Source organism: Aquila chrysaetos, chromosome 19 (genome assembly GCF_900496995.4).
Source record: "Aquila chrysaetos chrysaetos chromosome 19, bAquChr1.4, whole genome shotgun sequence".
NCBI lineage: Eukaryota > Metazoa > Chordata > Aves > Accipitriformes > Accipitridae > Aquila > Aquila chrysaetos.
This window is the reverse complement of record NC_044022.1, coordinates 17,744,120-17,758,471: the sequence shown is the minus strand read 5'-3', so window position 1 is coordinate 17,758,471 and position 14,352 is coordinate 17,744,120.

The following is a 14,352-nucleotide window of genomic DNA, read 5'->3' as shown; positions in this document are numbered from 1 at the left end:
TCTGAAATACCATATGGATCTAAAATGTTGAGGGAATGTATTCCATTGTTTAAGAAATTTGCAAGTCACTGTGCCCTGATCCTAAATTAATGAATTATTTTGTTCAAAACCTTAGAACTTTATGGATTATAGTTCATATGCACCAAAGAACAGCAGTGGATTGTGGCCATTTCCACATCCAGGCCTTTAGGGAGATAATCAGCTGAGAAAAGGATCAGGAGAAGAACTGGTCAAAAAGAAAACAAAAACCCCCAACACCCCCAAAACCAAATCCTACAAAGCAAAAAAGACTGAACAGATTACAAAAAACAATTCTCATCAATTTTGAAATGAACCCTAGGAATAAACTGATTTTAAAAAACTTTTCAACAAGAAGTCTCAATAAATTTTATCTAGGTTCTTGTTCTATTCTTAAGTTGTCATTCTCATTTGTTTCATATTAATTGTGTATTACAGAACAAATTGCAACTCTAGTACACATTGGAGATGGGGTTACCGGTCTTCGTGACAGTGATGTGTGGTATGAGAGTGTATGCCATACTGGCCAGAGATAACTGTAGGAAAAGAAATCCCTTTAATCCTTGTGTCCTACCAATGCCAGTAAAGAATAAGCTCCATTTATGGCACATGGCCAAATTTCTTTGGAAACAAGGGTGCTCTTCAGTGTGCTAAGGCAAAGAAAGGAAATCAGGTACAGCAAAGAGCAACTTCACAGAGGCTCACTGAGCTGTGAAAAGCAGCAGAAAAGAAATAAGCTGACTGTCACTCTCTAATACACAAGGTTTCATTTCACCTCTGGGAAGCTGAAGTGGCATTGCTGTAGTCACAAATGCCTAAAGAGATGATGGAGAAAAGGAGAGAGTGGTTTTGATTCAACTAGTACTTCTGGATTAAACAAACAAGTTTGAGGGAACACAGTGCATAGAATACTCATTATTCCTGTTCGAAATAAATAGGAGCCATGACAAAGTAGTGAGGATTTAGGTCAGAGGATGCTTGAGACAGTGCATCTTTGGGGAAGATCGGACATGTAGTTTTCCCTCTTTCCAGGTTTTCATTCTATTTCTTTCTTTTTTCTTTTCTTTTTCTTTTTCTCTTTTTTTTCCCTTTGCACTACAGCCTACAGCTGTTCTATCCAGTGAAGTTGGAATTCCCTCTTTTATATCCTACTTGAGTCCTTGTCCAGCTAAAAAGTGTGATGGGTGGTACAACTAGCATCCCTCACAGGTTTCTTCCTTCTTTCTCTTGCCTGTCTGCGATCAGGTGCTCAACCTATTCTCTCAGCTATGACTTCCCCTTCCCATGCCATCAAACATGTCTGTTCCCTGGCAGTCTTTGTTCTCTTTCTTTTTCACTAACCCATAGGAGAAAACAGTGATGCCCTACAACTGGGAGATCTGTGACTGCTGCACACAGGATTTTTCTCAGCTCTGTCAGGATACGCCATTATTGCACCTGAAATCAATGATATCTAGGCCTGACAGTCTACTTTTCAATTCTTTGGCCTTAAAAGGAAGATTTCTGTTACTGACTAATGCACATTTATTTGGGGAAAAAAGGAAGAGTAAGAATCACTGGGACTCTGCTAATGGCATGTCACATTCTGTTATTGTGCTGCACTTGCTTCTTCTGCCTCGCGTTAAGAACATTCAATTCCAGCTCCTGAGGATATTGGTTCCATACCAATGAAGCTAAAAATATTTTCAAAATGCCCAGGGGGTGAATATTTTTATGTCCTTTCACTTAGATGAGGCTGTTTTAGGATGATGCTGACTCACACACAATATCTCTTGCATACTAATCAACGCAACAATAATTCAGGTCATTTGATTTCAAGGCATGTTCCCTAATGCGTTAACCTTTCACTGTTAACCTGCAGTATCCTCCTTCATGCAGCACAAAGGCATTGAACCAAGCAATGGGAGGATGGGGAAAGACAAATATAAATTGAAACTAAAGGATGAGGTTTAGATTATTTGTATTACAGTACATTTAGATGCGGGAATTGAACTCTGATATCGTGAGTCAGAGCCCACTAGTTTAATCACAAGGTTATCCTTCCCTTCTGCTCCTTTTTTTCGCAAACAATGAAAGCTTGATGACAGCGATAGTCCCTCTAACACTTCTTTGAATATTTACACCACAGGCAACCCAATTAAGCCTTTGTCGTGCTTATACATGTTTCATAGAGCCATATAAAGAGGAGAAACACCAAAATGTCACTTCGATAACCAACAACATTGGTTGAAAAAACAGGTTCAAAACCAGCAGCACAAAAACCCCAGTTTGAAACTAATTCATCAACTGAAAGCTGTGTGAAACAATGGGGGAATCACTTCAGACACACATATATATATTACCAACTGTATTCACAGATCAGTTGCACTGAAAAAACAGGGAAAATAGTTTAATGAGTATTGTGTTACAGCTACACTGCTCTGCTCTACTTACATGTGTTTATGGTCACTGCCTTTAAAGCTTTTAAAAGTAAATGCAAAGGCTCTCAGTATTCAAAATAATGATTTAGATGGTGGTTCTTGTTTATTTTTGCATGGGTCAAATACATTCATTGCAAAATCACATCAGAGTGAAAAACGTTGAATTCCCAAAGCAGGGAAAATTACAACTCAGTGTAGAGAAGTTGACATCATGTAAAATTTGTGACATGTTTTCTCCTCAGCTGTGTTAAGCAAAGGAGCTGAGCTTATAGGAGAGGGTTTCTACCAGGACCAATTTTACTTTGATGGAATGAATAGTCCCATTCTTTTCTGTGTCAAATTCAGTGTAGTATTCAATTAGTGGTATTCAACACATAGGGCTCAGAAAAGTCTCCTCTGTGTTAAACATCCAGTGAATGAGTTTCACCTTAGGTTTTTCATGCCTTGCTGGGCCGATGAGGCCACTGAGCCAATTTTGTACATATGATTTTAATTTAGTATTTTCTGTGTAATGTATTTAAGGCATATCTAGAGATTACTCAAATCTTAACAGTGTATAAATCTGTTTCCTTTCTATTTTTGTTTTTAGTAACTGATACTTCCTAGGTTTTATATTAACCAGCTTTCCCTAAATGGAGGAAACACCTAAGCTTTTAGGGAGAGTCCTACCTAGTGTTAAAAATAAATGTGTTAAAAGAGATAGCTGCTCACTATCAATAGCTTGGTTAGGAAATAATCACTGAAGCATCTTTAAGAATTCATATTCATAGTGTGAAATTAATTGAGATGATCCTAACCAGAGGTGGTAGTGACAAAAATTTCATTTCTGGTTCCATTTCCAGCTCAGAGCCCACTTCAACCCAGCTTAGAACAGAATTGCCTTCTTCAGTTATTTCCTATGGCTTAAACAAGAGAAGCTAAAATTACTATGCTTCTAACTCAGGTACTTCAGTCTTGTGTCAAAAATTATGTGGGTGAATACAGATTTTTGTGGTTCAAAACACATCAAGCCATAGAATCATAGGAAAGTGACCCCAAGATGTCTCCTAGTACAATATTTGCTGCAAAGCAGGATATGGTATATCTAAGCACTTTGACAGATGCTCATTAATTGGTTCATGATGATCTCAGCTTATGGACATTCTACAACCATGGAGCTGGTGAGGAGCTGGAGTTTACCTTTTTCCCAAGTAACAGCCCTCCTACACAATTTTTTGTGTTACAATAGGGAAACTTTTTGTAAATTTTCCCACAAAATGAAATGCAAGTAAATTAATTCTGGGGTGATGTAAATGTTCCATGATAACACAAGTCAAAGTTTCCATTCCAACTTCACCTCTTGCATTATGGGCATACATTACACTTAGACATAATATAGACATATGGACTTACGTCATTTTGTGTACATACATCTAAAATAACATTTTGAAATGGAAACAAAACCATTTGGAGGCAGACAATCAAAGTGTCCTTTATTGAGATATTTTTTATCGTGTTTTCAAAATGAAATTAAATTAAAATGTATTTGTTCCTTTGAAGTATTTGTCTTTGCCAAATTCTGACAAGAAAAAGAAATGTTTCCACTCTGAAGACATTTCACAGCACAGATTTCCTCTAACCATGGTCTTTTCTAAGTTCACATTTATGGCTGTGTCACAAAGTGCGTAGTATTGCTTATAGCACCCAAAGTCACTTGTCAGGATATGAGATTCATTGTGCTAGACACTGTGTAACGTGTAAAACAGTGTAAAACTGTCTGGGCAGGATTCAGCTGCCTTTTTACAGGTTTCCAGTCCAATGTGGGACACCCAAGAGTGTCCTAAACACATGCAGGGGACAGGTCTGGAAGACCTGCAGCTGTCAGGAGCAGCAGCTGGAAGCCTGAAAGGATACACCTCTGTGCTTAAAATGATGCTAACCTCCTATATTTAGGCAACAAAATCTTACCCTCCCTGTTGTGAAACACAGATTCTGCAAAAACCAAGGATTACAGGATTACAAACTATGTATTTAGAAGAAGACAGTGCTAATAAAACAAGTACAGGAACTCTGGGAACATAAAAGAAGCAGTACAGCTTCAAACCTAAGATCCAATTAGCCCATTAACCTCCCTCTGGCAGTGGCCAACAGTAAATGTTATAGAGAAACAGAATAAAACTAGGGTAAATCTACAGACATGCTTCCCTGCAATATAGGACTGTAAGTGAAGAACTTTATATGATGAGATTAAATTGCAGTCAAAACCTACCAATCATTTACTCGTTCTTTTATGAATAGGAAACTTTGAATAGATTAACTGCTAGTAGTTTATCTTGAAAAGAAACAGAAGGTTGGCTTTGCTAACTAGTTCCAGGCATAAGATCCACTGTTAACCTGACACCTCCATGCACTGGAGCAGCACTGTGGCAGAGGACTCCAGCATTGTGTTAACAGTGACAGCTATTAAAACCTCAATTGAGAAGGACACAGCTAAGAACCTGTCTTTGGCATGTAACACTAAGTAAATTTAAATCGTACCATGCCACCCAGACCAACTTTCACATAAGTGTTAGGAAATACTAAGTATTTCAAAGGCATGTGACATTTTTATTAATAGAAAATTTTATTATTCACAAATTTTATTTATTTATTTATTTATTTTTTACTTAGGTTAAATATTTCAGTTTTGCCTGAGTTTGTCCTTTAGAAGCTCTGGAACATTTTCAAAAACCTCTAACATTGAAAGTGTTTCAGGGTCTGGTGATCAAAATTTGGGAAGAATTTGGGGGTTTGTTTTCTGTCTCCAGTTGCTGAAAACTAAATGTTTTGAGGTACCGCTGTTTATAACTTCAAAAAACCCTCCCACACCAAAACCTCCTTAGGATTCTAGTTAGAATTCTAATGTTTAAAATAAATAATTCTTGTGACTTCTCAACTGGTAAGCTCAAGACTGCAAATCTCAAAATAATTGTGTTTTTCAGGATTTACATGGTCTTCTGATGATGACACATCATATTCTGAAGATATAATGCTGTTATTCTGCTCATACATTTTAAGAGCAAAATATTGATCTTGCCACAAAACAGTGATTTTTGGATGAAAGATGATGAAATGTTCCAGTTTTCAAATGTTTTTTAAAAAAAAAAAATCCGCTTAGCTGATGTCACTTATGTTAAATGGCATTCCATCAATCCTTTTCTTGCTGCTCTGATTCATCAGTGCAACACTTCCAGCATTGGTGGTGTTCTGGCTGAACTGGCTTCCCAGGGTCACCAGGGGTTTCATTCTTGCTCTGTATCAAATTTACTTAATTCACAGCTGGTAACTCCAGCATACACCTGGATGTCTTGGAAAATGAGCAGCACAGCACTTAGGACTGCAAGGGCACTAAGTGACTTCTAAAATATAATCCACTGATGTCCTCACTGAGCAAGTTGCTCCTCATTGGTGAGCAGTGTACAGCTAAGGAGCACCCAAGCTGTCCCTGCTTCAGAGAGGTGACAAGCTGGTAGAGACAATATCAAGGACTGGTGCATGTAGGTAATTTCATAGCTTTTGGCCACTTTGTGGGAAGGGCAGCCCAGGTCCTGCTTTGGAAAGAGGTCAAATATTGATAGACAGGGTTCTTCTGAAGTGTGTCATCATTAATATCCAGTCAAAGCTATTGTACATGGTGGTATGCTTACAGAATGACTCAGAAGACCAAAGTTTTTGACTTCTGATCATTTGCAGTTTGCTGTATTAGCAAGTATGTGAGGCTCCTGAGTTTAATTACATCAATGCTTTGAAAGCTAATTCCTGGTTCTACCTGTCATATTTTTATTAACAGACCTACCACAGTGGTGCCTGGGGAAAAATGATGCATGGAGGTCTGATGTTGCTGGGCATTGCACGGTCTCTGTCCTGACAAGAGAACAAGATGACCTCAGAGAAGAGAATTCAGCAGAGATAAATAAAAAGAAATGACCAATTAAGGAGAAAGAGTGAATTATACATGGAGGGAGCAGTGAGAGAAAAGAAGGAAAGATGGCAGAAGAGATAAACAGAGATTCGGTTTGAGATACAGAGGCTGGGGTAGGTACAAAAGGTCCATCAGCACCTCTTTATTGATAGCTGTTCAGATGCTCCACGTTGACACCATTATGTCTGCTGTCTACTGGTTAAACTGGTCCTGTAGCTGTTCCAGGCTTGAGCCTCTGGCTGACTCTTTCATGAAGTTTCTTTCTCTAAAGTCACGAATTACATGAGGCTGATATGAGTAGGTTTGCTTCTGTGATGGAAATTTAACAGGGGAAAATGTAGGGGGGGGGGCAACCCTGTCTCTGAAAACAGAAAGTATTAACTGAAAGTAGACAGTATTAATTGAAAGAGCTGAACTTTATATTAGCAGAGCTTATAACAACCATGTATTCTTGTTACCCCCTTACAAGCAGCTGAATATAAAATCTCAGCAAAACTTTTCCCTTGGTTGACCAGAAAAAAAAAAAAATTAAGAGGCAAATAAGAGGAGAGGGGAGGGATGGGGATTAATATATGGGAAATCAGAAGCAGGGAGACTATTAGGGAAGAAAAGTTTCCCAAATACTCCTTTTGCTTCTTATACTTAAATGTAATCCACACTGCTGCTGAAACACCAGCTTTCTTTACAGATAACCTACAGGTTATATGCATGCAAATTGGTAATATAGAAGAAAGCATGTATTAGAAATTATCATGGCCAGAAGCTCTGAGTCTTTGGACACTGGAATTGAAGTAGAATGAGCAATGCAGAGCTTTTTAATAGATTAACTTCTTTTTTAAGCTTATAAGACTCCCTGAGAAAGTGAAGAGGCGGCTCTAGGGTGACATCTGTTTCAGAAATGGATGGGATACACATCATGGAGTAATTCTCACCCTCTATGCAGCAATGAACGTACATGCTTACAAAGGAAGCTGATGTTTGTATGCATGAATGGCTGCACTATCTGTAGAGGAGTCACCTCACTTTTCATTTCTCAGTACAGATAGGAGTCCATGGAATCATAGAATGACAGAATCATAGAATGGTTTGGGTTGGAAGGGACCTTAAAGATCTTCTAGTTCCAACCCCGCTGCCATGGGCAGGGACACCTTCCACTAGACCACGTTGTGCAGAGCCCCATCCAACCTGGACTCAAACACTTCCACAGATGGGGCAGTCACAACTTCTCTGGGCAACATGTTCCAGAGCCTCACCACCCTCACAGTGAAGAGCTTCTTCCTAATATCTAATCTAAATCTACCCTCTTTCAGTTTAAAGCCATTACCCCTCATCCTATCACTACACTCCCTGATAAAGAGTCCCTCCCCATCTTTCCTGTAGCCCCCTTTTAGGTACTGGCAGGCTGCTATAAGGTCTCCCTGGAGCCTTCTCTTCTCCAGGCTGAACAACCCCAACTCTCTCAGCCTGTCCTCATAGGAGAGGTGCTCCAGCCCCCCAGATCACCTTCGTGGCCCTCCTCTGGACCTGCTCCAGCAGGTCCATGACTTTCTTATGTTGTTGGTCCCAGAACTGAACACAGTACTCCAGGTGAGGTCTCATCAGAGTGGAGTAGAGGGGGAGAATCACCTCCCTTGACCTGCTAGCCACACAGGTTTTTTGATGCAGCCTAGGGTATGGTTGCCTTTCTGGGCTGCCAGTGCAAATTGGTGGCTCATACACAGTTTTTCATCCACTAATACCCCCAAGTCCTTCTCCTCAGGGCTGCTCTCAATCCACTCATCACCCAGCCTGTATTTGTGCTTGGGATTGCCCCGACCCATGTGCAGGACCTTGCACTTGGCCTTGTTGAACTTCATGAGGTTCACACAGGCCCACCTCTCAAGCCTGTCCAGGTCCCTCTGGAATGGCATCCCTTCCCTCCAGCGTGTCAGCTGCACCACACAGCTTGGTGTCGTCGGCAAACTTGCTGAGGGTGCACTCAGTCCCACTGTCCATGTCACTGACAAAGATGTTAAACAGCACCAGTCCCAATACCAACCCCTGAGGAATGCCACTCATCAGTGGTCTCCACTCGGACATCAAGCTGTTGACTGCAACTCCTTGAGTGCAACCATCCAGTCAATGCCTTATTCACCGAGTGGTCCATCCATCAAATCCATGTCTCTCCAATTTACAGACAAGAATTGTGTGGGACAGTGTCAAATGCTTTGCACAAGTCCAGGTAGATGTCATCCATTGCATTTCCCTTATCCACCAACACTGTAACCCCGGTGTAGAAGACCACCAAATTTGTCAGGTGTGATTTGCCCTTAGTTAAGCCATGTTGGCTGTCACCTGTCATCTCCTTATTTTCCATGTGCTTTAGCATACTTTCCAGGAGGATCCACTCCTTGATCTTGCCGGGCACAGAAGTGAGATTGGCTGGCCTGTAGTTCCCCAGGCCTTTTCCCTTTTTAAAAATGGGGATTATGTTTCCCATATTCCAGTCTGTGGCAACTTCCCTGGACTGCCTGAACTTCTCAAATATGATGGATAGTGGCTTAGCCACTTCATCTGCCAGTTCCCTCAGGACCCGCGGATTCATCTCATCAGGTCCCATGGACTTGTGCACCTTCAGGTTCCTTAGATGGTCTTGAACCTGATCTTCTCCTACAGTGGGTGGTTCTTCATTCTCCCAGTCCCCACCTTTGCCTTCTGTGACTTGGGCAGTGTGGCTGAAGCACTTGCTGGTGAAGACTGAGGCGAAAAAAGATGTTGAGTACCTCAGCATTCTCCATGTCCCAGGTAACCAGGTCTCCCGTTTCTTTCCAGAGAGGGCCCACATTTTCCTTTTATCACCAACGTACCTATAGAAGCTTTTCTTGTTGCTTTTGACATCCCTGGCCAGAGTTAATTCTGTCAGGGCTTTAGCTTTCCTAACCTGATCCTTGGCTGCTCAGACAATTTCTGTATTTCTCCCAGGCTACCTGTCCTTCTTTCCACCGTCTGCAGGCTTCCTTTTTGTGTTTGAGTTTGTCCAGGAGCTCCATGTTCATCCATGCAGGCCTCCTGGTGTTTTTGGCCGACTTCCTCTTCATTGGGATGCATTGCTCCTGAGCTTGGAGGAGGTGATCCTTGAATATTACCCTGCTTGCTTCAGCCCCTCTTTCTTCAAAGGCTTATCCCAGGGTATTCTACGAAGCAGATCCTTGAAGAGGCCAAAGCTGCTCTCCTGAAATCCAGGATTTGCTGTGTGCCCTCCTCACTGCCTGAAGGATCTTGAACTCCAGCATTTCATGGTCACTGCAGCTAAAGCTGCCCTTGAGTTTCACATTCCCCACCAGCCCCTCTTTGTTGGTGAGAACAAAGTCCAGCATAGCTCCTCTCCTCATTGGCTCCTCTATCACTTGGAGAAGGAAGTAGTCATCAATGCATTCCAGGAGCGTCCTAGATTGCTTATACCCCACTGTGTTGTCCCTCCAACAGATATCGGGGTCATTGAAGTCCCCCATGAGGACCAGGGCTTGTGAACGTGAGGCTGCTCCTATCAGCCTATAGAGGGCCTCATCTGTTCAGTCTTCCTGGTCAGGTGGCCTGTAGCAGACCCCCACTATAATGTCACCTGTCCCTGCCCTCCCCCTAATCCTGACCCACAGGCTCTTGGTTGGCTCCTCATCCAACCCCAGGCAGAGCTCCATGCACTCCAGCTGGTGATTGACATAGAGGGTGACATCCCCTCCTCATCTCCCCTGCCTGTCCTTCATAAAGAGCCTGTATCTTTCCATTCCATAGGAGCCATCCCACCACATCTCCGCGATGGCAATAATATCATAGCCCCGCAAGCGTGCGCACATCTCTAACTCCTCTTGTTTATTCCCCACGCCAGGTGCGTTTGCATAGAGGTATTTAAGTTGGGCCCCCGATGAAGCTGACTTACTGGCTGGACTGTCTGGAATGGCTTTGTGCTGGTCTTCAGGTGCTCTCCTGCTGACCTGTGATCCCTCTCTAGGCTCTGGGCATCTTTTTCTAGCACTGGCATCAAACTGGTAGGAGTGGGATGGATTGAGGTTCCTCTTCCCCAGCAACTTTAGTTTAAAGCCCTCTTCACCAGCTTGGCAAGCCTATGACCAAAGATGCTCTTCCCCTTTTTGTGACACATGGACCCCATCAGCTCCCAGTAGACCAGGTTTCTCAAAGCGAGTCCCATGGTCTAAGTAGCCAAACCCCTGGCTGTGGCACCAGTCCTGTAACCATTTGTTGATTCACCAGATTCGACTGACCCTTTCAAACCCCTTCCCTTCGACCAGGAGGACTGATGAAAAAACCACCTGTGCTCCAGAGTCTCTTACCACTCCTCCCAGAGCTCTATAATCCTTTGTGATACTCCTCAGACTGCTCCTGACTGTATCACTGGTGCCCATGTGAAGCAACAGCAGTGGATAATAGTCAATGGACTGTACCAGGCTCGGTAGTCTCTCTGTGACATCCCTGACACGAGTCCCTGGTAAGCAACACACCTCTCTAGAGAGTGTGTCGGGTCAGCAAACGGGTGCCTCTGTACCTCTCAGAAGAGACTCGCCTACTACTACCAGCCCTTGCCTTTTTTCATTTGTGCTGGTTGTTATACGGGAGCAGATCAGGCTGCCTCACTCAGCTCCAGTGTCCCTCCTGATGTGACGGGTCTTTCCTCTTCAGTCTGCAGAGTGGTGAAGCGGTTCTGCAAGGGCACCTGAGGCTTTGGGGGAAGTCTCTTCCTCCTGCAGGTCCTTGCCATTGCAAGCTTCCATTCTTCCACATTATTGGCCTCGTTTCCTTCTGTGTGTGCCGTTGAGGGAGTTTTTGGCTGTTTGGCTGTGGGTCTGTGGCAGACTGCGCTTGGAACCAGCTCTCTAACTCCTTCTCAGCCTCCCTGATGCTGCGCAGCCCTTCTCACCGCCTCCTGCAGCTCAGCCGCCCGCGGCGGGAGGTCCTCCCCCCGGGCCCACCTTCTGCAGGCAGCTCCGCTGCCCGTCCCTGCCCCGGGAGAAAGGTCTCAGCCCTTCCTGCAGCCTGAGGCCGGCCCTGCAGCCTCCCCCCTCAGCAGCTCCGTCTGGGGGGAGGCGTCGCCCACCGCCGCGGTAGGAGGTGCAGACCCCCCGGCCGGAGCCGCGGCCTCCGCTCGCAGGCGAGTGCCCGCCGTCCTGCCTCGAGGCTCGGGTAGGACGAGCGCCCTTGGCCTGCGCAGACGGTCACAGAACGGTGCCCCGTTGCGGGGTTAGGCAGACTTGGAGCCTCTCCGCTCTCCAGTAGAACGTCCCTCCTCCCAAGAGACGCTCTCCTGCTCAACCGCCGCGCCAGGCCCTGTTTGCCCGCCACGTTCCCGTGGGCTGCCCCTTTGTGGGAGCGCGGGGCGGCCGCCGTTACTCCTGGCCCTGCCCACACCTCGTCAGCCGCTCTCCCTCCCCAGAGCTGCCGGCTGCTGGCGGGTCTCCGCTCTCCCCCGGGGTCTCCCCGGCTCAGGAAACCCCCCCGTACGACACGATCCCCTGCTCGGGAACGTGCCTGCACCGGAGCCGATCACCTCAGCGATGTACAGTAGAGACAGAAATACTTGGTAGAGACCCTTTTTTATTATACTGACACCTGTGAAAAAAATCAGCTAAGGAAAACTAAGAAAAAAAATTACAATTTTAAAATTTTAAATGTTCAAAGTGTTTTTTTTTTCCAACAAATTTGCCGTCAAAAAAAATATAATCCTGCAGGTGAGATCAGCTGCATTCAGTTTCATATAACAAGTTGTATTTCACAGCTTTTCCTCAAGACAGTTAATAGGTTATCTTTGTTCTGCTCCTTGTACAATGAAGAACGTATCTCTGGCTTTCTCCCGCTGGCTCCTTGTTGGGAGTCAGGGCCCTGGCAGTTCTGCCCTGGCCTAGCTCTCCTGAAAGGAGTCTGGAGAACAGAGTATGGATTTGACCAAAGTTAAAAAGGAGCTTACCTTCCCATTAACTGTAATAAATGCGGTCTCTTGGTTTTAGATGGTTATTCAGGGGGAGCTTTGTGGAAGATTTGAAGACGAAGCAACATTTCAGCAAGCCTGGTGTAACATGCCAAGGAGTCGGCATGCTGAGAACAGTCTCCAGTTGAGAAGTGCTCTGAGAAGGACTATGGAGACTGACAAGGGGAATTAACTCCACGTTTGGGGCTGCAGTTTGAGTGAGGGATCCAAGAAGCTCATAAAATATGGAGCAGGATCAGCACATAAGCTGCTTTGTATATGTGCAACAGTGGAAATTTAGTCATTTAACCCTCTTGAGTTAATCAGCAGCTGAGCAGTGGGTTTTGAGGGCTTTAGGTAGCTTAAGATACACATATGCCTCTCAGCTCATCAATGAAAAAGAAATCACAGCCTGTAATAAAGGAAATAAAATCCCATGTGCTTCTTATGGCCAGGCTGTCTCATGGCTTGGAGTTTTCTTCAATCTCCTCTGGCAGGAGTTATAAAAACCACAGATCGCTTTGGCTAATTAGGTAATATTAGGGAACTGTGACTTCTACATTCTTCAAATAGGGATGTCAGTTGTGGCTACCTGTTAAAGAAAATGGCATTATTCTGAAAGGCTGAAATTCTCAAACATGCCAAAAATCAGCAAGCATACATATTTCTTTGACTTTTAGAAGGACAAGACACTGTGCTGCAACCCATGACTCCATATGGCAGGGCTGGCCAACCTTTCTACAAGTGGGGCAGAAAACTCTGTGAGCTGTGACACACATCCCAGGTTCCTCATGGTGAGGAGCAGGGACATCTGAGGTGGACGTGGCGGGATGGTGCAGGACTTAGCATGGAGGCTGTTTCAGAAGCAGGCCCACACATACGTGCTGGCTCACCTTCTCTGTATGATGGCACCACCCTAAAGTCCCCATGCCAGTATGGTCCTGTCACCAGACATGTGACAGAAACCTGCCATAACACCTGCACTTGACTCACTTGTGTCTCAGGAGCTAAAAAATGGTCCCCGCGAAACTTGCTGTTCATCTATCTGAAAAGTCCATAGCAGTCAGTTAAGGATTTTAATAGTATTTCCCTTTCAGTTGTGGTTACATGGGAATATCATTGCATCTACTTTTATCCCAGACAAAGGAGAAAAAAAATGAGAAAAAAGCCCCATTCGATGAAAAGGAAGTTTACACAGTAACACAAGATCCAGAACTACAATGTTCCAATGGAGACCTCCAAAGAGTAAAAATGAGACATCACAGAGGAACACATTATGCCATGTCTGCGTATGCTGGGTTCACGTGACTTCCTCCGAGGCAGCCCGTCCTGGTTGCTGTTAAAGGCAGGATGCTGGGCTGGACAGACTGGAGTGTGATCCAGTCTGACAATTTCTATGTTCCTAAGACTACCAGATAGAGAAAACATACCTTATTTATTTAAACGACCTTGATTTTTCCCTTTCTTCCATGCAGATTCAATTTCCTTCTGGAAAGCAGTTACCCAGCTGTGGCTATGAAACCGGTAATAAGCACACAGCTTCAGTTCAAAGGTGATCAAGCACTGCTCCTGTGTTTAAAGTAATAGAAGATGGGAAAGACAGGAATGGGGGCAGGTAATGAAGGCCCTTTGTGGCGTTTGGATCAAGCATCCAGGGAGTACATCATAGTTGTCAGTGAAACAGCAAGTTCTGGTCTTCTTCAGATCAAGCCTTTTCAAAACAGACACAGAAAGCATGTACTTTCTGCTAAAGGAAAGCCAGGAAAAAAAAAAATCTAAGTAACTACATGCAAAATAATTTCAAAGCTAATTTCACTCCCTCCTGTGTAACACTTTCACCTTTCTTAATAACAGCAGAATGGATTCACATAAAAATTTATGTTTTTAAAATTATCACTCTTGCTTTTGAAACTGAGGGCCAGGTCTTCTGTTAAGGAAAATTGAAACAGATACATTGATTAAATGCAGTTAATCCAGCTTGCACTGCCTGAAGTTCTGGCACTGGTTCACTTTTTTAC